A 27,149-nucleotide genomic window follows, 5' to 3' on the forward strand; every position below is an offset into this window, starting at 1 on the left:
TATGCTTCCTACATAATTATGCTAACCATCTGGTTAAGATATACTTTTCATTTTTTAATTGTGAAATTACTATAGTTTTAATCATCCTGAAACTAATGAATCATGTTTGTCTCTAGCTTTTCCTTTTAGCCATTTTATTGCTGCAGACCGAAGATGTACTAGTAAAACTTTCAAAGGTGCTTGCAAGATACAAACACGTGACCATTCCTCATGCCACGAATACAGATCTAGAAGAGCATAAAATATAGATCACAAGGATGGTCAGAAGAGTGACAGCTTTCCACAGAAGGGGAGACTTGTTTACCGTCGGCTCTCCGATAGATTCATCTCGTCAAACTGGGGGTTAAGTGCATCAAAACAAGTCTGTGCAATAATGAAGGCATGGATGGACAAAGCCTTGCAACAGCGTACCTTACAGCTTGTCCCCGTGGCCAAAGAGCTGCACTGAAGTGGATGGAAAGGCACTTTAAAATAAATTGATTAAGAAAGCAACTTCAAGTTGATTGATTAAACGCCCTTGCGGTCCTTTTGCTTTCAGTTTTTTTAGTCTTGCTTTAGCAAAGTCAGGGAGCAGAAAAAATCCAAGTTCTTGTGAGAAATTTAAGCAACTTCACAGAGAAAATTATCTGCTAGTCGAATGTGACAGGTGTAAAAAAGAATGTTCGCTTGTAGCCATACCCTTTGAGGCATTCATCAATTCGTTCTACATGCTTCATGTCCTGGTTACATTTCAGCTAGGTCACTTTCGGCAAGAAGCAGGAAACACCACTGACTTGGTTGCCAAGCATTTTCAGTCTAAAAAACCACTGAAATAAAACATGTTTGTTTGGTAGAACTGTGCTTTGTAGTTCTATGCAGTTTTTTTCTTTCTTTGGGGGGTCTGCCCAGTCTCAAATCGCAACAGGAAGATCACAGGTAACTCCCATCCATATAACTGGGTGTGCACCTTTTTCTTATTCATATTCACCTTTTGACACACTCACTGCTTGAAATCAAAAACAAGATGCGTGTGTTTCTGAATTTTGGGGCATGCTGTAAAACATGCAACATGTGTCATTTCCTGATACTGCAAATGGCATTGAAATTCTTTCATTTATTTTTCCTACCTCTTATGCTCACAAAGATCGCGGGGGTGCTGAAGCGTATCGCAGCCGACTGTGGGCAGTAGTCGGGGATTGAATTGAATTGAATGCTTTTATTGTCATTATATAAGTATAATGAGATTTAAAGCTTTCACCACATAGTGCACAAATAACAACAACAAACAGACAAGTAAATAATCAATAAATAAGAAATAAATAAGTAGCCCAAGGTCAGCAGAGCGGAGTGGGCTTGTTCCGTCTGAAGTCCAGGATGAGTTCCATGGTTTTGGAGACGTTCAGCGCCAAGTTGTTGATGATAGCGCACCACTCGGGTCTTTGGATGCAACAACAAACAAACACATAGATAATCAATAAATAGTAATGATAAATAAACAATCACTAAATAGTAGTAGATAAATACGTGGTCAACATAATAAATAAGTTGTATAGGTAGTAGTAATAAGTCTATCATGTCAGGGACAGAGTTGGTGGGCCAGGCAATTACACTCAACTAAATTTAGAGTTTTCAACCAGTCTATTTCAACTAAGACTTTTTAAATCATGATTTCTCTTCATAGTTAAGTTATCTTACACTGATATTGTTTTTGTCAATAATCAACAGCTTGTTCACAAGGACCAATTTGTTTCCTGGTAAAATAAGAACCCCCCGCCACCCCAAAAAAGTCTAAATAATCAGTCTTTCAACATACATTTTGAAGTGTTCTGAGAGAATCTTTCATTCAATAATATATATCACCAAATACATTTTTGTTCTGTACAAAAAATATCCTGAGGTTTGCCCAATCCAATTGTCTCTCAGTTTAAAGTTGTCTACAAATGACAAATATTTTTGAATAGACACTGTAAAACTTTCTTTTACTTAACCATTTTCTTTCTCTTTTATTTCATTGGAGTTATTTTTAGGAGGGAGTGTCCCTCACCAAAGTCAAAAACACATGATCTGGGTTACACTTAAACACGCGCTGGTTTAACCACTGTCTCTTTGCAGTGTAATGGAGCGTGATATTGATCATAAACCTTTGATGTTCTCTGGCCAGCTTTATCTGTAAGAAGCCCCCGCTGCATCGGAAAAGAGAGGGGGGTCAAAGCGGTTTGCAGTCTGGCGAAGCAGTCTGGACCCCACCTTCAGTGAGGTGAGTGAAATGCCTTTACCACAAATTGCTCAAATAACAACAAACACAAATAAACCGTCGATAAACAAGTAATAAATAATAAAAAATAAGTAAATGAATAATAAATAAGTAGTCAAAATAATACGTTATCCAATGTGTTGTGTGAACCACGATGGAATCAGACCCCACCCCTTTTTTTACAATTTACAATTTTTTAAAGCTTTACCACAAAGTCCACAAATAACAACAGCAACAAACAAACAGACAAATGAGTAATGAATACTATTAAATAAATAACAAAAAAATCATCAACATAATAATACGTAATCCAAAGCATTGTTGTGTGAACCACAATGGAATCAGTCCCCTTTAAAAAAAAATAATACTACTTTTCAAAGCTTTACCACGAAGTCCACAAATAACAACAAACCAACAGACAAATAAATAATAATAAAAAATAAGTCAATAAATAAGTCATCGGCCAGCCACCGATTCATGGTGCCCCCCGCCTTGTTCCTGAAAATCAGCTGGGATAGGCTCCAGCACCCCAAACGACCCTAGTGAAGATAAAGCGATTCAGAAAATAAATGCATCAATGAATAAATAAGTAGTCCGCATAATTATACATAAGCGTTGTTGTATGAACCACGATGGAATCAGCCCCGCCCCCTTTAAAAAAACAAATTACTCATTTTTAAAGCTTTACCACGAAGTCCACAAATAACAACACACAAACAGACAAATAAATAATTGATCAGTAATAATAAATAAGAAATAAGTCATCGGCTGGCCACCGAATCATGGTGTCCCCCGCCTTGTGCCTGAAAGTCAGCTGGGATAGGCTCCAGCACCCCCCGCGACCCTAGTGAAGATGAAGAGATTCAGAAAATAAATGCATCAGTGAATAAATAAGTAGTCAACATAATTATACATAATCCAAAAGGTTGTTGTGTGAACCACGATGTAATCAGCCCCGCCCCCTTTAAAAAAATACTATTTTTTAAAGCTTTACCACGAAGTCCACAAATAACAACACACAAACAGATAAATAAATAATTGATAAGCAATAAATAATAAGAAAAAAGTCATCGGCCGGCCACCGATTCATGGTGTCCCACGCCTTGTGCTCCAGCACCCCCCGCGACCAATGTTCCCTCTAAGATGCGCGCGTGCGCAATTGCGCACTACTCTCGTCTTCTCTGCGCACAGCAAATCATATGGAGCGCACAAAATAAAATCCCTTTTTTTTAGCTGTGAGGCCGACGCGCGAACCACTCATTCACCGGGCCGCCCATTCATAGATATTAATCATTACATTTTATTATTACTAAATCATTTATGTGTAGTAGACATTCACCTGCTTATGGCAGGTGTGATACTGGTGTGTGCCCATAGCGAGCAATGATGATGTTGCTCACACTAGTACTCAGTGTGCTCAGGGAGGTTGTCTTTCTGCCCAGACAAACAAAAAATTAGAGGGAACATTGCCCGCGACCCTAGTGAAGATAAAGCAATTCAGAAAATGAATGCATCAATGAATAGATAACTAGTCAACATAATCCAAAGCGTTGTTGTGTCAACCACGATGGAATCAGTCCACCCCTTTTTTTCTTTGTTTTAACAAATTACACATTTCTCTTCACGTTCTTTGATTATTAAAAAAAAAGTGACGGAATAAAGCTATCCAGGGCCACATCCGTTACCTGTGTTAGTTTCTCCCCTCCCCAGCTATAATTGAATCAAAAGAGCACGCCAAGGGATGAGGTGTGGAGAGAGACGGTGGGACTCGGATGTGATGGGGGGGAGGTAAGGAGGGAGGTAGGGGGGAGGGAGAGAGGGAGGGAGGGACGTACGCATGACATCATTCCCTCAGTCAGTGCTTGGACTCGCTTGTGGTTCCTTCTTCCGAGTGCGCACGGCGGCTGGTGCTGAGGGAGCGACTCCTCCTTCCGAACGCAGAAGCGCGTCCAGATTTTTCAGCGTATATACAGCTAAATATACTTATTTATTCATCCCGATAGAGGAACTGGTGATCCGACTGGACCTGCCGCTGGGACGCACTTTTAAAACACAAAGACAGAGCGATCGAGAGGAAAAAAACTCGGGGATTACTGCTTGTTTAAAACATGAAGATGTGACGGCTCATGCGCTAGAAGCAGAAAAAGAACTCCGAGGCTTGTCAAGGTAAGCAGGCTAAATCTTTATTTATTTATTTATTTTTAAACAAAGGTGCGGGATTAACAAAAGAACTACTAGGCATGTGCGCAATATTCGAAACGTGTGTTAATATGTTTAAAAAATAGAAGAAATATCAAATATTCAAGGGAGTAGAACGTGATTCAAATCATTTGATGAGCCACTTGTGATTTCCTGCTAATTTATTACACGTGTGTGCCGAACACCGCGATGTTTCAGTTGTTGGCTTGATTTAATTAGGGGAGGAAACAAAAAAAAAAGCACTTTGAGTGTAATATATACAAAAATATATCTATTTTTTAATTGGTAAATGAGCAAAACAGAGTGCGTATTACTCGTTAGAGACGATGCAGTATTAAATCGGAGGTTTCTTTTATTATTTATTTGTTATGTATTTTTATTTTTTTTGCAGAGGCGTGTTTAAAATGTGAATTACATACCAAACAAATCTAATTGAGCAATATGTAAAGTTGGATCATGATTCTTTTTAATAATCAGCACTCATCCCACTTGCCTCGTTTCCATAATATTCTTTCCTTGCATACTTAAATTATTTCCCTCACCGTGACTGTTGAGCCTCAGGTGTATATACGGTGGACTTTAGATACTCTACATGCAAAACCTTGATTTTCTTTCTGCTCACTAAATATCAAACAAGTGCGAAACAAACATTGGGTTCATTTACTGGATATATTTCAAAGGAGCATTTATGTGGTGCTGCACACCACTTTCATCATTATTTGAGACTTGAGACACTTTGGCGATTATATTCTATATTTGCATGAGATGGAAAAAAGTCCACTCTTTTTTTTGCTCTCATTTCCCCCCTGTAATTGTCTTTCTCAAATTTTAAACATTGTACATTGCATTGCACAGTGGCATTTACTCAAAAAGAATCACACACAACAATTTGAAGGGATGCCCCTCCTTATTCATTGTCGACTGGTACTCAAATGAGTTCCTGTAAAGCTGTTAAAATGCAAAGAATAATACCTTTTCAACACCCCGATTGTTAAAAATGCTTTTTTTAAATTCATTTTTGTCTTCCATCTGGAGTTGCAGCAACTCATTTAAGCTTTTTACTGTGCATAGGAATGGCCCTAAGGCTTGCAGTGCAGTGTAATATAATCAAATTTATGATGTTGCTGTGTGTTCCAATTTTAGTTTAGGCTTTGTCTCATGTAAAATTCTTAATTTCCCCTCAAACCAACAAACCCAGCACACAACCTTCATTGCTATGGTGCCCAGGAGGGGGCATCCAAGCAAGACATGTAACATTCACCAGTGGATTAGTATGCTCACTCACAGGCTGCCTGCACCCAACCTTCCTGGAAATAGTCCAGCCATTTGAAATATATTCTATATTCTGACTCATGCCATCTCAGATTTTATTCTGGCAACTAATCATACGTTGCTGCAGGTTTTTTTATTTTTTTTATTTTCATATTTCACTTTGAATTACACCAAAAAGTTTGGCCTCTTGCAGCGACGTCTTTAAATTATGGACAAGAGATGACATCATGTATTGCGATGGTGCTCACACACCATGAGATTTTTTTCTTAGTACCTATTGTACCATACATGGAGTACCCCTAGAATTGTTTTGCTATTAATTGTAGTACTTTGGAGTTTTAAATCGCATCTCATCTCATTATCTGAACCGGTTTATCCTCACTAGGGTTGTGGGAGGTTGGTATAGGGCAGGGGTGTCAAACCGGTCCTCAAAGGGCCGCAGAGGGTGCAGGTTTTCATTCCAACTTAACAAGAGGATACCTTTTGCAAGTGTAGTCAGTTAATTAAAGTCAGGTGTTACTTATTTTAGAAGACACCTGATTGGTTAAAATGTCGGCACTGGATCGGTGGAACAAAGACCAGGACCCACTGTGGCCCTCGGCGGAATCGGTTTGAGACCCCTGGTATAGGGTAAGGGTTACCTATCCCAGCTGACTTTGGGCCAGAGGTGGTGAACACCCTGAATTGGTGGCTAGCCAATCGCAGGGGACAATAAGACAAACAACCATTCACACTCACACTCATTCCTAGGGCCAATTTAGAGTGTCCAATCAGACAATCATGCTTGTGTTTGGAATGTGGGAGGAAACCGGAGTACCTGTGGAAAACCCACACAGTCCTGGGGGAACACCACTCACCCGCTGGCCCATCCGGAGTTTTAAATTTGAATTGTAATTCTTATGACCATTCACCTAGTGATGTGTCTACTTAAGTCACTATTAAAATGTGGTATCACACAATAATCACTTTGACAGGAGGGAGTCCATCATTCTCTTAGCAGAGAAGCATGTGGACGGGCACCCATTAGAGTCCTTGCCAAATTAATGGTCTGGATACATTTTATGAAGCGTCTACTCTCCTGGTGGTATGTTGGATCATTTCTCTGAGATCTGAAGGTAGTTTTGAATTTAAAAAATATATATTTTCTTTCAAATTTTAGTTTGAGGCTTTTTCATACCAACACATTGTGTCTTCCAAGCTGGATTAAACCAAGCATGTTTTCCTGCTTGCACAATTCTTGACCTGCCATCAATCAAGTAGCCACTCTCTATGTATGAGATGGGTGATTGGAGGGCATGCTCAAGCATCCGTTGTTTTCTCTTGCTGTAATGCACCTCAATCATGCTCACCTGTCACAAGATGGACAGCCAAGATTGTTTCTGAACCGTGTTGGAGGCCACCTACTACTGTTAAAAATGTCACGCAGACGTCCAGGCTCTCTAAAGCTCATACACATTTATTGCATTTACAAGATGAACTATATGTCAAGTTGGCAGAGTTATTATAGTGTTCCGTTTTTGTGGTCATCTAATTTTTGGAAAACGCTGTGATGATGATGCCAATGTCAAATGTTGAATACAAAAAAGGAAGAAGCGAAGACTTGTCTATTATCTCAGAGCATTGACCATATTTACTGTGTACTAGGAGAGATTTCCAAGCTTGTTAGTTGTCATAAGAAAACACAGGAAGGAACTCTAAGGGTGTATCACTCTGGATTCATTATGAAATGAACAATCATGTTTTCTGAACTCAGACAAACCTTGTCAGGAAGCATATGGTCCTGGCATCCATTATTAAATGTTTTTTTGACATTTAAAACTAAAGAAATTGTTCCTGTACTTTTAAGATTGCCGTTCCCAATTGCTCAGACTAGACTTCTTCAGAGAAAGTCTTTGACAAACAGAATGAGGTCACAACATTCACTTTTTACATTTTCCATGAACACACTCTGGTTTGGACTGGTATGGTTTGAGATCACTGTAAAACTTGACACTTTAATGCATTTAATGTGTGCACACTTGCTTAACATGCTTAGCTGTCAAGAATAGGGAGCATACAAAAAAATATTAGCTGGAAAGTATCATAATATTTATATATGCAATGTATACATATATCCACTCACCAGCCACTTTATTCTGCATACCTGTCCACATGGTAGTAGCGCTATATATTTAGTATGTCGACCTGGTCAAGACGCTCTGCTGCTCTTCAAACCAAGCATCGTAATGGGTAAGATAGATATTTGAGTCCCTTTGTATATGGAATGGTTGGTAGATGGGCTGGTATGAGTATTTCAACCTCTAATAAACTGTGATTCTCACACTGAAACTAAGGTTTACAGAGAACCGTGTAATAAAAAATAGACGTCCAGTGAGCGGCAGTTCTGTGGGTGTAAATGGCTTATTGATGCCAGAGGTTAGAGGAAAATAGTCACGCTGGTTTGAGATAGAAAGGCAAAAGAAACTCAAATAACCACTTAATACAACCGAGGTACACAGAAGACCATTTCTATTCACACAATACATCAAATGGGCTACTGCAAAAGAGGATCACAATCGGTGCCACTCCTGATTAGAGTTTTTGCATTATCAAGCCGTTGGACCGGTGTGCCACATAACAAATGTATTCTACATTCACAAAAGAAAGTAAGAAACACCCTCCAATGTATCATTGTCGTTGCCTAGATGACATGAACTTCTAAAAGCCGCCTTCTATGACAAAAACGAGCAGTGACAGCTGCTCCTTAAGTAGTAGATTGATCTTGGACACTTCAAATGTGTGCAGCAATTATATGCTCCAATTCGGTGGCTCCTGGTGGGTCTGACCTGTCTCAGCTGCCCTCCACCCCACCTGGTGCTGAGCGCCCCCATTACAAAACATCCAGATGCGCTATATTAATGTGTATCCTTCAGAAATTCAGTCAGCCAGTTATGGTTCAAATAACAAACCAATTATTTAGACTTTTTCGTCGGGGAGTGCAAATTTAAACGTCCTCGGTGGAGAGTTCTGGTGCGAGTCATTTGCCTGTGCAACCACCAACAAGCCCCTAGGGTTATAAGTCTTGAAGGTCATCGTAGCACTTCACATTCCCCCACCTTTCCTCTTCTTTATCCATGTCTCCACCAGTGTTTTGGTGAATGTGCCCATCCAGGTTGGCAAGGATAATGTATCCATCAACAGCAGTAAAGACAAAACACTGTATTGTCCTGTTTATCTTGCTTCATAGTCAAAGACATCACAGACGATGAATGATTCATACATTTGGAGAAGCATTTATGTTTAATTGAATTTGGAATATAAGTCGCCAGGCATGGAGCAGATTCCAGTTGTGGGTATGTTTTTGAGAGTGAGGGTGAGAAGGAGGAGGTCTTATGCAATATCAAGGCAAAATTAAGATAGAGAGAGGCAAGCATTGTCGGTGTCCTTGTACATTCCTTCTGCAGGGCCTAATAAAACCCTCACAGGCTAGCATTGATCTCTCCCAGAACAATCCATTTAGACTGAGTGTGCCTGGCCATGTGGGGCCTCTTCAATTATTAATGGCAGAATGCTGTGCAAGCTTCCGTTGAGATGCAACAATGTGCTCCAATAAACCTGTGAATAAGGATTTGCAGGAAACTAGTGGAAACAATGAAATCTATTGTCAAATATGCAGGGCACAATACTTTCTTTAAAAGTGACCACAATTCCACGAGTTACTTATGGCATAAGTAAAGTGTACCTGATTAGGTTGGTATCAGATTCATGGCATCCAAAAACCCATAAGATAGCATTTTCCTCATAAATCTAATTAATTCAACAACACAATGCTGGAATACAAAAAAATACTGTGAGAAAGACATTTAAAAAAGAGACACAAAAACAAAAAGAAGAAGAGAAAAATACTGACTATAGGGGGGACAAGACAATTGGAAGACAAAGTGATGATAAAGAAATGATGCTTCTTTCTGTATAGCCTGGAGCATGCAGTTTGAGAGGTCGTAGGAGGAAAAAATACTGAAGCTTTGAACGTGTAGTAAATGAATGAAACAATAAATGGTACATGGGCAAGGACTAGACTAAACTAAAGAAAAAAGGCATGAAAAGGAGGGTGAAATTACATAGATAAGATCGAGAATAATTGATGACTGGAAAGTCCTTGGTTTTCTGCTTACACCTTAATGTTTGCTCCTAGGCCTGTGTGTGGAAAGACTTTGTGGCTTTTTTGCCCTCCATGGGGAAAGGGGACCCATAATTTATTTGTCAAGTTTTTCTTTTGCACTTAGTATCTTTGAAATGCATTCTCTCATCATTTCACTTCAGACATGTTTGAATTGAGTCGTTTCAAGAATTGTGTGCCTCACTCTTTTTCGGTCCACATAAGATCCTGCTGTGTCCTGGCTGGAGTGTTTATATTGGACCTCTTACTTCTGAGATACAGTTGCACAGGTAGAACAGGGTGGCCCAATTTAGAAAGAGTAGTCTGGCATCTAAATTCCCTGTGCGTCTTACGGCTTCTTGAAATATGGGATAACAAGCCAGTGTTTATTGTAGGAAAAAAGTAAAATCCTTTATTCAAGGCCAAAGTCCTTTAAGGAAAAGGTGAGCTGTTCATTTTTGTAAAAGTCTAGAGGGGCCGTATATAACAGCTGTGGGAATCTAATCAGATGGGCTAAATGGTGTAGTAACATAGCTATTTTCTATCGATGGCGTAGGAGCAGATTTCAGTTTAATTAGTAGAGCCTTATTTCCTCTCACTTGTTGTTCTCAGCCACCCCAAATATTCATTGTTTGTCCGCAGCCATTGATTATTGGTTTCTAGTAATTGTTTTGCCTTCGCTTGATTAACAAACCTGTGTTTTCGCCGGAGGTTAACTCAATAACCATTTTTAATGGCCGGGGCAGGCCAAAACCTCTGCTGCTGATAGATGTGTTTACATCCATTGCAATATCTATTCAAATACAATGTAGGATAGTAGTGAAGGGAGAGATGGAAAACCCTTTCCAATTTTGATATGGACTGGAGATATTGATGTACTGCGCACAATTTTGTTTTGATTGAAAAAAACAAAGGTTTCCCAAGTGTACAGGAATAGAGAACTATACTGTAGATGGGGAGGAGATGGTGCAATGTACGCTTCTGCCTGTTTTGCCATTCTCTTATTTTGGACTTTATTCCAATGCTGAAATATTATGACATAAAGGGGAACCACGTGTTACCCTCTGCTTTGATAAATTCACTTTTTTTTAACCTACAAAGTGTTCTGTAGATGCATTTCAAATTTAGCACTGCCTTCCTTCACGGCTTTTTAGCCATTTTTAATGTAGTCATCGGGCTGACTCCATGTCACTTATTATTAAGGGACCACTTGTCTTGATGTGACCGAGTGTGTGTATACATTATTGTTGTTACTCAATCCTAAAGGCCTACTATTACCTTAGGTGTATTTTACTAAAATCGATAAATGGGACTTCACTGAGCCACAACCCGACTCCTTTATTCATTAATTCATTTTCTGAACCACTTATCCTTGCAACGGTCTTGGGGGGTGCTGGAGCATATCCCAGCTGACTTTGGGCACGAGGCGGAGGACACACTGAATTGGTGGTCGACGAATCGCAGGGAACGAGGAGACGGTAAACCATTCATTCTCGTACTCTTACCTAGGGGCAATTTGGAGTGTCCAACCAACATGGATGTTTTTGGAATGTGGGGGGAACTGGGGTACCCAGAGAAAACCCACACAAACCCAAGGAGAAGATGCAAACTCCAGACAGGACGACCGAGCTAAGTTCAAACCCAGGACCCCCAGAACTGTGAGAACTTGTAGGAAAGTGCCTTAACACAAACACTGCCGGTATAAACCTATATGTATTTTTCAATCCAACCAAGCGGCAGTGGAAAAGACTAGTTCAGTGTAAATAGAAGGAAGAAGACCATCTGTTAAATAGAAATATTCTGTTGTTGATCAAAATAGGTTTCTATATTACTGACCAAGTGACAAATGATGTGTTGCCAATCAAGAGTTGTCAACATTGACATAGGAAACAGGTCTTTAGCTGTTCTTGTTGTCTCCATCAAAGTGCACCTGTAAAATACTTGATTAGTTTTTCAATCACTTTGTTTGCTTGTAAAGTTGAGAGGCGTAAATGTAAGATATTTATCATTCAGTAGGCGTAGGGATTCTGATATTAATTGAGCTCATGTCCGTGTCCGATGCTCTCTCTCTATTTCTCTCTCTCTCTTCTTCTCTGACACACATGCCGCATTATGGTGATTCTGCCCCAGTTTGAACTTATATTGTAAACCACTTTTAATTTTGTATTCAACTTATCGCATGTTAAAGACATTTAGTCTCGACTTCTGTTTTCCACTGAGTCATTCGCCACCTGCTGGGTCCTTACCTTCCATTACATTATCGGGTTCAACAATGCAGAGGCAAACAGTTACCGAAATTATTTTGTATTAATCGTTATGGATTTCTATGGGTCTTGATAAATTATCATACGTATACCCTTTGACTAAATTCTGTAATTTAATCAATATGTAAAAACCCGTGATAGTGGGACTTTTAGTGATTCAGGGACGCCACATTGACAAACACCAATGTTTCTGTTTTACATCGAAAGTTTACCTTTTATTCATCTATGACTTTTCTGTTGTGAATCTAATCTAATATGAAGTCAACATTTACAAAAACTGCCCAGGATTATTTTTAAAGCATTTTAGTTTTATTTTACAAGAATAATTTATAATTTGTTTTCTTGATGGAAACTCAGGAATCACTGTTTTCTTTCCCAAGATATTCAATAGTTTTAGTGGACAAATGTATAATACGCATTTTGTAGGAAATTGCTCCAACACCAACAGTGCCGATATAAACCTATATTTAGTATTTTCCCACCTGGCCTAGCGGTCGTAGAAAAGAGTAGTTCAGTCCAAATAGAAGGAAGCATACCACCTGGTAAATAGACTCTTCCTTTCTGTCCTTTCATTAATTAAAGACCATGACAAAACAATTGAGGTGTAATCTATGTCCGTGCTTGTTTATTTATTTTTGCAAATTCACTCTCAGCGAGCTTGCTTTTTCTGCTTAAACCAGCTATCGTGGCAGGAGAAGAATGCTGAGAGGGAAAAGGCTATTTAATTTATTTGCGCTGTCACTTTGCTTGGGTGAAGAGTCAGTGACAAATGCGAGCCAGTTGTTTATGATGCCTGGCTAAGTGCTGGCAGGGCCGCTTTCCTCCGAGGTAGTTGGCTCTTTGTTTAATTCAGATTGTTGGTGTCTGCAATGTATGTGGTCTACAGTGTGGCAGGCTAGCTAATGAGAGGTGAACTTATCTGCTTCTTATTCCTCCATCAGTCGTTTGTCCTTTCTCACGCTTGTTACTTACTGTGTTTTTCTCTCTTTGCTAGCCTCTTTTTCTTCTTGCCTCTTTTTCTTCTTACTAACTCCAAACGTTTGCATAAAATGTGGTGATGGAAGCCACTAAGGAAGTCATAAATATTTGAAAATCTGAAATTAAAACTCTAAAACATGTATAATTTTGCATTATAATACACAAAGAAAGTGCCAATGTTTTTTTTCAATATTGTTTTTATACCTATACTTATTGGTTATGATTTTATAATGGTTTTTGAGGGAGTCTGTAGTTGTTTTTTCCCCTCACAAATACAATGGTATCCATATTAGACAGAAATATTTTCCACATCAATATAATATCAGTGACCACACCATCAACAGTTTCCTTTCTTTGATAAACGACATAAATGTGTTTTGGATGAGGACTATTCAGGACAGTAGACTCCCTTGCTGTATATGGTAAATGTTGAGTAACACATTAAGTATCTACACAACCATGCCCAAAAGCTCTTTACATTAGCACCCATTCACCTACTACATATTCACATGCCATTGGAGCCATGCAAGATGCCATGAACCCACTGGGGGCAGACTAAAGGGGCACTTCGTTGGTGGGGGTCGTAGCCTGGAAACTGTTGACCCTTCGGGACAACTCAATCTCCCAACTGTACCACGGCTGCCCGTGCCAAAATGATAACCAATCTATCATTCAATATTCATTCATTCATTGTCCATACACCTTATCCTCACAAGGCTAGACATGTTTCTCTGGTACTCTATGTATTGACTTATTGACCTTCATTTTTCTCTTAAAGGACTTGAGAATTAACTCCAATCTTGCTTTCTTTCATTCATCTTTCATTTTGTCTTCTCTTCCACATTTACTACCCTGAAACTTCAAAGTCGCAGAGAAAATTGATAAAAGTTTTTGACCCACTAGGCTCCATTTTGTCTGAATGGAAAAGGGGAACACTCTCCTCCATCATTTCTTGTTCAATAAATCAGTCAGGTCTCTGACGAACCCCAAATAGGCTGCCGATTTTTCAAAGCTGCTCTGTTCATCACTTTGATTCCTTTATGTCGACACACATACTCACCATTACAATCTTTATTCAATAAGTGTCAGAGTGAGCAAGAGGAAATAGGTCACTACATTCTGTTTTCAGTGTTTGTAAAGAACATGAGTAATCGGTAGACATCAGTTAGGCTAAACACACGGGAGAACAGACAGGAGACGGACAAGGTGAGCAGAAATGTCAACCCCTCTGCCACTGACTCCACTCCATATAAGGTTGTCTTCTCTTTCTAAGTGACATGAGAGAACAAAAACTGTCTGCCCATCTCAGTTTCATGTCAATTAAGTTCATTTTTACTCCTTGCCCTTTGGCCATAATTCCCCAGTATTCCTTTATTGATTCATATGGAGCTCTGTCATAAATTCAGTATATTTCTTTCATTCATTCCTTTTCAGCACCGCTTATCCTGTTCAGGGTTGTGGGGTGCATGAGTTTATTCCAGCTGATTTGGGGCGAAAGGTTTAGGGTCTACAACCTAGACTCATCGCCAGCTAGTTGTAGGGCAAACATAGGGACAGACAACCATTCACACACAATCACACCACCACCGAGGGGGTATCGATCCCACACTGCCCGCACACAAGTCAGGTGAAAAAACAGTGCACCATCAGATGGCATTCAGTGTATTTAAAACGTAACATATTTAATTCACTGCGATCAATCACACTTAACAAATAATTGCTTTACACTAATTATATATTTGTACAAAAAGTATATATTTTTTTACATTTGTTACTTGACTGATTAAGTATACTTCTCAAAGAGAATAAGAAGTTTTAAGGGGTCTTCTGAAGAGTCAATGATAGTTTGCTGTATTGTTTCTCCAGTTTATTTGTGATTTACACAGTTGCATCTCTTTGATAAAGGACTTCCACGACTGAAGCCATAAACTTGTTGGCTGATTCAGTCTTCCTAAATTTGTTGTGTCCAGTATGATGATTTACTGCATGTCCTTCCTAACTCATTCTTCCAACTTTTCTGGGCTCGCCTCCAGCAAGGACTTTGTAGCTGTCTAAAAGTTGCCAACATGGACAACTGCTGCTCTCAAAGTTCTTGTTCATCACACTAAGATACAGATTTTTTTTTTCAAAATTGCAGATATGTTATTTGTGAAAAAAGCTCAAACTGCTCATTAATACCCAAATTATTATTATAATTACACTGATTGTTAATCCCCCAACCTTTGGGTTGGGAGATGACCACAATGGGTCGATCTATCAGTGCGGCATGGCTAAACTGGTTGAGTCGTCCCCCAATCCTAAGGTTGCATGTTAAACCCTTTGCCCATATGATAATATGCAACTGCCCTTATCAAACACTAACCCTTATGTAAAAAGGTTTAAATAAGGTAATAATAATAACAACAATAATGCTAATGATAATACTATTATTAAAAGTGTAACATTACTGTACTAATAACCATACAAATAAAATCCCATGTTATTCAACTTATTTATCATGTGCCCAATCACTCAATATCTGAATTATGCGTAATCACATCAAACATATTCATTAATTCATTTTCTGAACTGCTTATCCTCACAAGGGTTATGCTGGAGCTTATCCTAGCTGATTTCGGACTCTAAGCATAGGACCCCCTTAATTGGTAGCAAGGCAATCGCAGGGCATGAGAAGACGGACAACCATACACACTCACACTCATACCTAGGGGCAATTTAGAGTGTTCAACCAGCCTATCATGCATGATTTTGGAATGTGGAAGGAAACCGGAATACCCAGAGAAAACCCACATTACAATTGCTTTCCTTAAACCATTTAAACTAATTCATCAGATTTTTACAGTTCAGTCATTCGTTAACAGTTTATACTGTGCTCTTTCATCAGGTTAAGAGTCTCTTACACTTAGACAGCAAATTGTCAAACATTCTTTTGAACAAATGTTACAAGCCTTGAGGTGCAATTCTCACCTGAGAGTAATATTTATGCACTGTCACTGCACAGTTGGAGCTTAGGAAATGTTTTGCATAAAATATGCAATGTCCTCTGACACACGGAATGTCAAGTGCCTTTATTAGAATCTTTTAAGTACTACTGTGAATTGGTCAACTAAATTCCCACACATATGGAATTAGACTATAAAATTTAACAAGAGATGATGAGTGCAAGAGTTAATAAATTTGCCACCCTGCTTTCTAAGAAATTGTTTCCATGTACTGTTTACTATGCTCTTTTAACCGGTGGTGCCTGCTCTAATACTCTAGGCTTTCTTTGTGTATTAGTTACTTGGTGTGTTTTACAATTAAACACCTGAAGACCTAACAATTTCCACCCTAGCAAAAAGTGCTTATAATTTACTGCCATGTTTCCCAACCTTTTTCAACATGCGGCACACTGTAATATTACAATTTTCACTCCAAAAATTGTAATTTGAGACTTCTTGGCAGGTATTTCCCTGCGGCAATCCTGACCATCACTCATGGCACATCAGTGTGCCATGGGACATTGATTGGGAAACATTGACTTACTGATCTCAGATCATAGATGCCATCATTCACACTATGCTATGTCCATTTGAAGTCTGTTACTTGAATGTAGCGACACATGTTACAAATGCAGTATAGTAATAAAGGTGATTTTGAATAAAGATGATATCATAGCAAAAAGGTTCCATCAGATCTCAATGGATCACTTTGCCTCTTTTGGTACATCCATTTTTAAAATATGTGCCACACTTGTTAAATTGCCTGAGTTAAAAAAAATCTTGATCTTTATGGTTTATTAAAATAGCCAATTTTATTTTAAAATTAGAGATTAAATTGAAGTGACCTCTACGGTGTTAATTAAGTCTTTGGACTAAATGTTAACCTAAGAGTGGGCTAGAAAAAAAAACAGGCTATTATGTATGCTTTTCAAGGCCATCCAAACCGATCTCTGATCTGTAGAAATTTGGTACACCTGTCATATCTGGAAGCCATTTTTCCAAAGATGACGTATGCTTGTCCTACCTTGGACACAGAGGCAATTGTGACTTGCCCTTCAGATTACTGGGCGTAACATTAATCTTTAAATGACTGTTGCCTCTTCTATAAGGCCTACAATCCATTAGCGGCTTCATCTTGAGATGGAGAAAGACTGCCAAAGAGTATAAAGTACGCAGGAAGCAGGAAGTCCTAGCTTTCAGTATAGGTGTGGTGCCAGAAAAGATGATGTCAATGACAAAGGAGAGAGAGAGAGAGATTCAGCTAGATGTTGAAGCAACAGAGAACATTGATGACAGTTTTCAAGCAACACATTTATTCTATCAAAATAACTTTGGCTAAAACCAAAATTGACAGTTTGTCGTGTTCACCTTTACTTGTATTTTTTCTTTAATCTTGTATTAAATATGTCTCCCTGTTCAAACCATATCACTTTACATTAGTGTACACACACACTTACAGCAGCGAGAGTCTGTATTTACCGATCTCTTGTTTTTTAAACCTCCTCTTTGCCCTCCATTGCTTTTTGCCCAATGTGTCCCCTCATCCTTTGGCACAATTTCCATTCTTCCTACTTTTACTGTCCTCTTTGCTCTCTCCTTCCACCTCATCCCCCCTGATCCCTCCCATATGCTCATCTCTTCCTTCCTCCCTCCCTTCCATCGTCTCGCTTAAGCCCTACTCGCACCCTCCTAACCACTCGTTTCCCTCCTTCTGCTCCTTCTGAGGTGAGCTATAGTGACTCTGACATCATTACCCTTGTTGTGACAGGTTTCATTTGTACCCTGTGGACCTATACATCAGCCTGAGTGATAGTTTGGGGCCCAGGGCCAGGGGTGCCCCGCCCAGACTGAAACAGAGTAACAGACATACCCACCCCCTGCAAAAAAAGACACTTCAGCTTGAGCATACCTCTAGATATTTTTCTGCTGCTCTTACTGTCGAACTCCATTTGATAGTTGTTTTACAAAAAAAACATGTACATAGGGCTGATATGACAGGTATTTTGTGAGAAGTGCTTACAACAAGGATGGAAGGGTGAAAATGATCAAATTTATTATTCATACGCACGAATGTCAGTACACACAGTCAAGTTTGTTGGGTTTATTCATATTTGTGCCTTAACGTGTCTTGCTTTTGTGATCATCTACTGATTTCGGCTATGGTAGTGTGCTCCTTATGTGACTACCAATCCGTTTCCTCTCTCATCACCCACCTGTTCCTGTTCCTTATTGTCTCATTGTGTTAAGTCTGTCATAGTATGAGCCACCCGCCCCCCACATAATAAAACAATTGTTTTAATTTTATTCTAGTCTTGGGCAGCCTGGTGGGTGAGTGGTTAGTGCGTTGGACTAGCAGTTCTGAGATTGAGGGTTCAATCTCAGGTGGATTCCTCTGGCTTGTGTGGGTTTTATTCCAGGTGCTGCAGTTTCCTCCCACATCCCAAAACATGCATGGAAGGCTGGTTGAACTTTCTAAATTGCCCCTAAGTGTGAGTGTGTGCATGGATTGTTGTCTGTCTCATTGTGCCCTGGGATTGGCTGGCCACCAATTGAGGGTGCCTCCCTGAGGCCCATAGTTGGCTGGAATAAGCTCCAGCACCCCCGATGGCCCTTATGAAGATAGGTGTTACAGAAAATAAATGAATTATAGTCTTATGTCTCAAACTTCAAATAGTAAACATTCACTCTGCTGCTATCATTCCATCATAAAAACAGTGCATTGATTTGTGGTCATATTCACATGTGGCAAGAGCTCACCACATCCATTGTGGTTTGGCAAAAAAAAGAGTGCTTTTAATGGCCTAATTCTATATCACTCAATCCACAAGGGAATTTAGCTACATTCTATTAATTCATCTGGATAGTTGAGTGATTGAAAAGGGCCATTAAGAAAGAATCAAAGGAGCTCCTGAACCTTGGGAAAGGTATTTAAGGAATAACTGACAAACAGAACATCCTAGCCAGTAGAAACACTAAAAGTCCCTTATTTGTTGTAAAATATATATATTGTATATCGTATTGTGTGCTGTACCCATGTTTTTGTAGATTGCTCGTTTTTTATATATTAGTAAAGGAGCTAGTAATAAAATCTTGAAAACATTTGTTAAAATTATTTTAATACTTTTGAATTACAACATGCATTCTGTCAATTTGACACCGGAACATAATTGTTTTTTTCTAAAAAAAATAACATAATAAAAGTGTTAAATAAATAAATAGTAAAAGAACTGTGGCTATTCATCCTTTTAAAACTTTTTGGGGACCAGTGGATATTATCAGATGAAGTCCTATTTAACTATAAAATCTAGTGAGTTTTTGATGAAGGATGATGATGTGGCTGGCACACTTTTCAGCACTAGTTGCAGATGTCTTACCAACAATGGTTGTTCCTCTATGAAGGCACCAGAAGTTCCCGCTTGACAATAAGTTGGCATCCAAAAATTATGGAAATAGTAAGTTGCAAGAAAATTAAAGTGCTGCATAAACTTTTGAGGTTTATATTTTACCACTACGTAACTATATCAATGCATTCCTCACTCTGATCAAAAGTCATGAGTCCTGATCAAATACCTTTATAAAACTAGTACAGAAATGTGTTACTTTTTCTTGAAAGGATAAGATTCTGAAATATCTGCTGGTTTGTAGAGAGGAAAAGTGGTTTTGACAGCAAACAGGGCACATTAATCATTGTACTTTTCTACTCTCGATTCGATGTAGTACAAGTTAAGACCTGATTGATGGCTAGTCTCCCATTCTCACATCCATTGCGACGGCAGAGCACATCGACAGGCCGCGAACCCCCCAGGGGGTCCCAAGCTTGCCTAACAGACCATGCAACCCTGGGTATTCAATGCACTGTCAAGTTCAGCAAAGTTGTTACATGGAGAAGCGAGGAGAAAGTAGAAACTAATATATGTATATACTCTGTTACTTTTACTTAGCTTACTTAGCTTTTTGAGAACAAAAATTACTTCAATTCGAAAGTTTACCATGTAATACTCTACTTTTTATTTGAGTGAATTTGTGTTGAAGAAATGCAACTACTACTCCACTATTTTGGGCTACGATTATTCCACATTGTGTGCAGGACAATGTGATCAGGATCACTTTCAAAACAATCACAAAATTTATTTTAGTCACTGACTTATTCAATAAGGTTGTTTATAGTACCCCAAAATAGGCAATGATGACAAGGATCTTGATCGCAATAATCTTTATCTAGATGAACTTTTATGTGTAAAAACTGGAAAGCAGTAGCATTGAGCTAAGGTCTTGGGGTATAATTAATGTTTACTTTTATTATTATGCTTCTTAATTAAATCAAATAAGGAAAATTAATTTTAATCATGAGCATGTGCAATGTAGTACATTTTCAAACAAAAAACAATTATTTGCATAAACGGTTTCCATTAACTTTGAAGAATGGAATACTTCAAAAAATGGGGAAGGACAAAATGAAAAGAAAATTACATTGTACAGCCAGGAGATCGGTGAGTGTTTAATACTGGATGCAGTGTCTGAAGCAAGAAAAAGAATGTATGCATGTTTACATGTAAGATAAACAAAGCTGAAAATGGAATGATATGCTGATTTCAAATAGCATCAACAAACAATACTGAGTACAGAAAGGCATAGAAAAATGTACGTGACTGAACAGTGTGAATTCCCTCAATGCCTCTCATTCCTCCACTTGTGTCTCAGTTACTCAGAGTTGTCATTCACCTAACCTTGTGACTGAGTGGAAGGTTTCATGGCGCCTGCCAGATCTTGGCACGACAACGCAAGGGAATAAACGTTTCATGATGTGACGTTTAGTAGATGGCTGATGAACAGATTTTTTTTTAATCTCTCCAAGGTAATGTTATGTGTGGTAGTCAAATACTTTCAAGTGTATAGAAAAAAAGATTTAGAAATAATAAATCATTCTAGTGAAGACAATGTAGAACAGATGATGGATTGTATGTTGAGCTGTCCAAACATTTTCTTTTAAAGGTAGGTAATAATACAAAGACAAAAAAATGATAAGTATTATATCTCAGTTTTATTATTAGGTTTCATGTTGTTTGTGAAATCAAGGCCATTTTTGAAAACATGAGCAAAGGGGAAACCAATTGTTTTAAAAAAATCTACATCCACACTTTCTCGACTGAGTAAATATCTATTTTTTAATGTTAGTATTTGCACTTAGTGTGTATTCATATGGGCCAGCCCACATCGTCTTAAGTGAAAATGAGATGTTATTAAAAACTGTACTCTACGTATCAGAATTCATCCAGATTAGCTAATACTTAAGTATAAATTCTTGCCCCCAGCATATGGTTCTTCATCCGACATTCAGCAGCATTGTGCAAAGTAGGTCTTGCTGATAGTTGATGGACGGATAGATAAATGTGTAGACTGAGTCCTACTGGCAAGTAAAAAAATACAGTAGATTTGTGACCTCTTTTATTTTTAAGGTTAATGGAAGATGACAGATATTTATATCAATGCAGACAGGCACAATTGATGCTGATGGTCTGGGTCGACATGTCCTAAGGGGCAAGGAATGACCAACTACAATGCCCAGTACATTGAGGAAATTTCCCCAGGATTTTCCAGCCCTAAACATAACTGAGTCTGTCTCCAATCTAGGTGAATAGTGTACTCCAAAGAGATCAGACATGCGGCTAGAATGTATAGAGACTATACCAAACACTTAAACCAAAATACAAGGAGAACACATTGCCCCTAGGATTCAACTGAACAACAAAAATTGTTTGAATTTGTCCTTCAAATCCAAGGGAAATTTCATTATTTTGTGTAGTGTTACCCCAACAGTCCAAAAACATTTCAAGTTAACTGAGGACTGGAAGTTTGAATTCTGGTGCAGATCAAGGCAAGAAATGATATGTGGTGGGTTTTCTTTAAAACATTTGAGATTAATTCAACCCCAATGTAATTGAGAGAGGTTAGACAATATATTAATCAGTGTTTGACAATGTATCACTATTATTTAATTTCTATGAAGCTGTTGTCTTCTGTTATCTTAATGACAATTGTTAGTACCTCGACCAATGAGATGAGCAAGATTTCCTATTGAAATATTCCCATGAGAGTATTCTATCAGTTTATTGCTCACACAGCTGGTTGAACATCCTCAATTGTGACTAGGTAATGAGTGTGAATGGTTGTTTATCTCATTGTGCCCTTTGATCGGCTGGTAACCTTTTCCGGGTTTTCACGGCCTATTGTCTCCCATAATTGGAGGGGATAGGTAAGGATTAGCGATACAGGAAATGAATAAATTGGCAACCCTATCAGACACACCTAAAATGTCTGAGACCTGACAGGCCATCACTATTTTATCCCATTTTTTAGCTTTATTACATACACGTAGCAAGTTTTCTATTCATGCAAATTTGTCAGGCATGTTAATAAGTCTGTTTTTTTCACCTATTCAAATTATTTGTAAATGCTCACATTGATTGCGCCGTCTCTTTTAAATGTCATTTGCGATTTATTGTTTTGTGTAGACCTGCGGCGTCAGTGGGGCCAACATGTTAATTTGATTTAAATAGGTTGTACAATAGGCTAGAAAAAAGGGTTAAGAGTAGGCATGATTAAGCCTCATCGACATCCACTCACCCACTCTATAAGAATGACACTAGAGTGTTACATCAGGTGTGCTGGGGAAAATACAGCTGAGTGTTCATATTGCTGTAATGTACATGTTTCTACAGTTGCTTAAAATGTAAATTTGCATTGTTTGCTATTGGCGCACACACTCTTCAAGGTCAGGCAAGTTTGGAAAATGTTTTGTCCCAAGGACATTTTTACACGAATCCATTGACAAATATGAAAATAACAACACACTTGGTGTATATGGATTGCATGAATCCTGTTTCTTTTGCTTTACATTTATTTATATTGGCGCTTTTTTTTAGCCTGCCTTACTGAGACAAATTGCAACGCGACCATGAAGACTACTCTGCTGATTAACTCTTTACGGATGGCTTTTCATCTGTTGGCATTTGATGTATGACGTCTTTGTAAGAGCTGTCGTCCAATGGAATCACAGTCCCTTTCATTGCTGGGACCCCCTCAAGATTGCCTGCTAGTTTTCCAGTGAGACCATCATTCAGAAAATATTGACTGCTGGACAGTGAGTGGCCGTGTGTGTACTTTGGGGAGTATGCTTTAGACAGGAATTGTGGAGGCTGTTGTGAATGTCTGCTTGTGTTCATACAAGGAAAATTCAGACTGAAGCGCTGAGAGGGGAAAGGTCACTTGGCTTGTAAACGCAAGAAAGGAAAATCCATTTTGCCCTGATACATTGCCCCCTGTGCTCCATGTTTACACATGTAGTGTCACTCATGAAAGATATCTACAAATTATGAGAGCAGAGGGCTGGACTGCCATACATTACCAGTACACATTTTACCGCTACTGCAACGATAGACGTGGCGCCAAGTATCTTCAAAAGTTGCACCACCATAATTTTGATCTAACCCTAACCCCCAACCTTCACAATGAAGTAAACATTTTTAAATTCTTTTGGCATAGTAAAAAATAGAGCTGTAATGATGTGGTTGTGACAGTATAGCTGGGGATGAGGTTCAGTTCCGAAGTCACACTTAAGAACATTTTGAATGTGAACCACTGTTTAAAGTCACTCTGATTAACCCTAACCAAAGTTTAAATGTTCTAGCTTGCCTTTGATGGGATTTTTGTTGTCACATCTTACAGCGTAAGCCATTATACAAATACAGCATCAGCATCAGAGGGATCCCTATGTTCAAAGGTATCAGTAAGAAAAAAAGTACAAAGAATGTTTAAATATACAATTGAACACTGGACACCGTCATCATCAATTGGACAAAAAATGCATTGTTACCAAGAACTTCACATCACACCAAATTTGATGTAACGATACAGGGTTGCGTCTAACATCAGTTGTTGTTGTTCCCTCAAATCATTTTACTCATTTACAATAGCTTATAGTAGCAGTTTAAACAAATATGTCAAAATGTATTGTTTTAAAGTGCATAGCCCTTCGTGAATAGTAAAAATAATACTTTAAATAATTAATTTTGGCCTATTATCTATCAGTAGAGATTATCTTTTTGTATGCAAACATTTTAAATGTGTGTTATATTCTTACTGTCGAAGCACAATCGTCTGCTTCCTTATAGATTATGTATCAATATATCACTAAGACAGAAAACCTATATTCCCATTGGCATTCTGTTTTAAATCTAGCAAAATGAGATCACACATCTGAGTCTCATTCTGCCTCTTGATTTTTTTTACGAGACCTCCATTTTTTTTCTGTGTTGAATGTCCACATTTGTCTCATGTTGATTGTGGCTGGAACAGTTTGGCTTGAGTATATTCTGAAAGAAACTAATATAATGATAAGATAATGGTGACAGTGATTCCCACCTATCCATTTTCAACATTACTTATCCTGGCTAGTACTGTGGGGTGCTGGAGCCTATCCCAAATGACTTGTCACCAATCAGTCGCAGGCCATATCTAGAGACAACCATTTGCACCCACATTCACACTGTCACTAAGCACGAGATCGATCCTGCTCTGCTTGCACTACAGCCAGACAAATGTAAGGCTACACATTCTTAATTTGCCTACGCATATTCCTAACTCTAAAAGTCAGAGACTCAAATGAAGGTATAACCCCCCCTAATTGTCAGGACCTGTAATAAATATTTTGGAAGGATTCTAGGCTTGGCATTTTTCCAATATCAATAAGGCCAATTAGCTATAATAAGAAATGGTTCTCAATGCTGAGGGAAGTTTCAGTTGTTGAATTAATGCCACAAACATCTGCTGTGAGTTTATTTAACATAAAGACAGCCTCATTAGCTCACACACATTAATTCCCGCCTGTGCTATGAGCTTTCTGCCTGAATGACAGTAATTATTACTTCACTCTTGACGTGGCGGCACCAACACTCTTGATGTCTTTGTTTAATATGAAGCAGGAGGCTTAATCCAGATGCCCACACAAAGATGTGGGCCATTATCAACGTTGATGGTATTAAGTTATGCCTAAATATGAATTTCTGAATTCATCAGGAGGCGACCCAGCGGTTGAGTGGTTAGCGTGTCGGCATCACAGTTCTAGGGTTCTGGGTTCGAATCCAGGTCAGTCCACCTGTGTGGAGTTTGCCTCTTCTCCCTAGGACTGCGCTTTGCTCCCACATTCCAAAAACATGCATAGTAGGCTGGATTAGACACTCTAAATTGCCCCTAGGTAGGAGTGTAAGAGTGAATTGTTGTCTGTCTCCTCAGTCTCTGCGATTGACTGGCCACTAATTCAGAGAGCCCCCCGCCTCGTGCCTGAAGTCAGCTGGGATAGGCTCCAGCAACCCCTGCTACCCTTTTGAGGATAAGAGGTTCACAGAATGAATGAATGCCTTTTTTCAGGCATCTTTACCCAGTGTTGTTTTTTTTCCAATGCATATAAGTTTAGAAAATACCGTAGTATTTTTGTCTGCTGTTGATTGGTTGATACAACTTGAAAAGGTAATAAATGTACTATAAGTTGGTCGATAGCCAAAGTTGCTATTTTTTAGGTACACAAACTACAATCATTAACAATTAACATATTGTTAATTCAATTCAATTTCCCCTAAATTGTTATGCTTGCTTTCATTAAAATTTGCACAAATGTTATACATTCTAGTTTAAAAACAAAAAGATTATAATAACTGCATACAACTTAACAGTGACTAGTAAAGAAAGCTAAAAAGGGCTATCAAGGTCATCTCAGGATTCAAGTTTGAGATGAAAACATGTGGCATCAATAGCCATGTTGCACCTTTTGCCTGTTCAATCTGTTCAACATTATCGGGTGCAGCTGATGGGATGTTGGAGAGACTCAAGGTCTTGCCCTTTTTGACCGTCATGCGTTGCTATAAGGTAACAGCCCCTGGGGTTGGTAATAATGGAGTAATCCTCTTATCTATTGCTGCTTCTCTCGCAGTCTTTTTTTTTCTTGCTTCAGTTTATCGTCTCATGCTGCTCTGGCGCACGGCACAATATTTTCCCAATGGAATTGTCTGCTCATTTTTTGATGCGGATTATACTGACAGGCTGCGATGTAAAAGGGAACTTACACCACCACTGTCAAAGTCAAACCACTGGCTATTGATGTTGAGCTACACTGATATGAAGAGTGAAACCCCTCTCAAATGATTAGGTGATTATGAGAAGTCTCTTATTGTTCATAGTGTAGAAACTCCATTAAAATTGGCTATTGCTACAATCAAAGATTAGAACTGAATGTAGTGTAATGTTGCAGTAAACCAATGTGAGATAAGAACATATACTGCCACATCCATTACAAGGGTTGGTTGTGCTGTGTGTCCGTGACAAGCAGTGCTACTCTAAGAGTGATAAAACACATGATATGATGGAGGAAAAACTCTCTTAATGCTTTTGGTTTCAGCTTCACTGGACACACGACACATCAAATGTCAGTACAGTCATACCTCTACTTACGAATGCCTCTCAGTACGCAATTTTTAGGTTACGAAACCTTTTGAGATGCAAATGAGTGCCTCAAGATACGAAAAAAGATCCACGTTACATAAACGTCAATAGATCTGCTATATCCATTATTTTATTTTGAAACATTCGCAGATGCACTGCTTCTTGCTTGACAATTTCCCTACACTCTACTGAGCTCTCATTGGCTGTCTCACAACAACCCTCCATGTTTCTTTGACCACCATTGCCTGCTTAAACTTATGCTTGCCTAATTTTAGCTTCCTGACACTAATGCACTTGCACTTGAACATGAATAGATTTTGCATGTTTATTCATTTTATTGGCTTTTTAAACAATTTTATGGTCATTCCATCTCATGTTGTGTGTCTTCACACTGTTCCTATAAAATTGGGACACTTGGAATTTTAAGGGTTTATGTAGTTGGTAGTTTTGTGGGGACCGTGGAACGAATTAGAGTTTTACATGGGTATAGTACTGCTGTACTTACAAAATTTTCTACTTACAAAAAAGTTCTGGAGCCAATTAATTTTTCTAAGTAGAGGTACGACCGTATTGACATGCTACTCAAGATT

The 27,149-nt window shown here is 38.6% G+C and overlaps 1 protein-coding gene across 8 annotated transcripts in view; it reads left to right on the top strand.

Moving 5' to 3' along the window:
• The first annotated feature begins 4,076 nt into the window (after window positions 1-4,076).
• ptprsa (protein tyrosine phosphatase receptor type Sa) overlaps window positions 4,077-27,149 on the top strand; it is a 159,568-nt gene continuing 136,495 nt past the window's right edge. For all 8 annotated transcript variants that reach the window (XM_077608061.1, XM_077608051.1, XM_077608057.1 and 5 more), the window contains exon 1: window positions 4,077-4,399. The gene's annotated coding sequence lies outside the window, so the exon portion shown is untranslated. The remainder of the gene's footprint in view (window positions 4,400-27,149) is intronic.

This window comes from Stigmatopora argus, chromosome 8 (assembly GCF_051989625.1).
Source record: "Stigmatopora argus isolate UIUO_Sarg chromosome 8, RoL_Sarg_1.0, whole genome shotgun sequence".
Taxonomy (NCBI): domain Eukaryota; kingdom Metazoa; phylum Chordata; class Actinopteri; order Syngnathiformes; family Syngnathidae; genus Stigmatopora; species Stigmatopora argus.